Source organism: Limulus polyphemus, unplaced genomic scaffold (genome assembly GCF_000517525.1).
Source record: "Limulus polyphemus unplaced genomic scaffold, Limulus_polyphemus-2.1.2 Scaffold8698, whole genome shotgun sequence".
Taxonomy (NCBI): Eukaryota; Metazoa; Arthropoda; class Merostomata; order Xiphosura; family Limulidae; genus Limulus; species Limulus polyphemus.
In genome coordinates, this window is record NW_013674308.1 from 25,992 (window position 1) to 28,331 (window position 2,340).

Sequence of the window (2,340 nt, forward strand, 5' to 3'; positions counted from 1 at the left end):
AAACTGTCTAATTAGTTTTGTTTTCCCATTTATAACACAATGACAAACTGATCATGTAATGTGTTTCCTGTTCAATAACGTAAAGCTTCTAAATCTATAGGGTTGCAATGAAATACTATTTGAATAAGCTTTATTTTACAACATATAAAACAAAAATCTGGCAACAGTATCGTCCTATGCATTCTAAGTGTGTTAACACTTAAACAACTCCTTTGTAAAAAACCAAACATGTTATTGTGGTTTCTGAGAAAAATGTTATCAAACAGAAAGCTTCTTTATTTGATAATCATTACACTACTTTAAAAAAGAAATATAAATTGAGGCTCACCTGCCTTAACTCCACAAAGACTTTTATTAAAAGAACTTTCAATCCTTTACGTTCTCTAGAAAAAAGTGTGTTTTTCTTACAGCAAAGCCACATCGGGCTATCTTCTGTGTCCACCGAGGGGAATCGAACCCCTGATTATAGCGTTGTAAATCCGAAGATTTATCGCTGTCCAAACAGAGGACAAGAAGAAAGTAACATTAGTAGAAGTTCTTTACAAAATATACCACCAGTCCAAAAGTCATTGTTACAATCATCGTTCCTAGAGTTTTGTTACTTTGACCAGTCCCAGGAACATTGTTTCGCTGACTAGTCCAAGTGACATTGTTAAACTGACTAGTCCAAATGCATTGTTAAACTAACTAGTCCAAATGGCATTGTTAAACTGACTAGTACAAATAGCATTGTTAAACTGACTAGTCCAAATAGCATTACTAAACTGACTAGTCCAAATAGTATTGTTACACTGACTAGTCCAAATAGCATTGTTACACCGACTAGACCCAAGGGCATCGTTACATTGACTTAGAACAGTCCCAAGATCGTTATTACATTGACCAGTTCTAGGGACATTGCTACACTGAATGTACTTCATAAAGTTGTTAAATACTTTAGCAACAGGAAATAAGTGAAAAGAATTTGAGGAACATGCCAGAAATATATATATATATATGTCTTGTCTATGTCATCCTTTGTCTAATTGCAGCCACAAAAGTTCTTGTCTTGTAGAATTTGCATAATATAGAAAACTCATTCTCTTCAGATATCAAGGTTTACTCCAAAGCCAGGATCTTCAAAATCCGCACAGTATTAAACCTTGAATTGTAGGAACACCAACACATACCTTCAGGTAGTTCTGGTAAATGTGCACAGAATTAGCCTATGTACTGTAATAATCCCATCACAGTCCTTCGGCTATTGCTGGTAAATGTGCACAGAATTAATCTATGACTTTTAGTAACCCATCACAGTCCTTCAACTAATATGATAAATGTACACAGAATTAACATATTGTTACGTCTACGTTTGCTAATTAATTTTCCGTAAATTCGTTCCGACGAAACTTTAGCGACACAAGCCCTTTCTTAAATAAAACTGGTTTATTCTTTCTGAATATGACTTTGCGATACACTTAATTTCAACACTCGCGCTATAACAAACGCTATAATTCTCAACGTACGTCTCACGTGCTCGACTCCAACAATACTTAGTTCAATTACACATCCATTGTTCCGTCACCTTGTGACTGTCTTATATATTCAAGACTAACACATGTCTAGTAATCTCCCGACAATTCACGAAGGTTCGAGAAAGACGTGGCGTGATACTAGTCACGTGAATTCGCTGACGCAACAATATGATCTTTAGTAACTCATCACAGTCCTTCAACTAATGCTGATAAATGTGCACAGAATCAACCTATGACCTTTAGCAACATCATTAAAACCCTTCTGGTAATGCACAACACCGTGCTTAAGACATACTTTTGTAAACGGGGCCTAATTTTTTATTCACCGCTGAACAGAAATCTTTGGTCGAGTTAGTCCTTTTTGTTTAAACATCATTTGATGGATGCACCATTAAAGAAAAAGTAAAGGAAGAGTTCTGGTGAGTGTGTATATCTTATTTCATTCATTTTTTTTTCCTTTGATTTGGTTTCTCGGAATTTGCAGTTTTATTTCATTAAGTTATCCGAATAGCATCGCTTTGAACAGTATGGTGCAGATGTAACTGCGCTACGTTGTAATTTAGCAAGTGTGAAAAAATCTCTTAACCAAACATAACATTCCAGCAAACCAGGTACAAAATTAAAATTTATGCTACGTAAAAACTACTTTGACAAGAATAATATTAACATAATTTATAAAATATAATGCAACAACTGCCATAAATTCTATATCGGTGAAACAAGTTGAAAAATGAAAACAAGACACAATGAACACAGAAAAAAATCCCCCTTCCATGTTTTTCAACATTGTATCTCAAATAACCACAGTATAACCATAGAAAACACT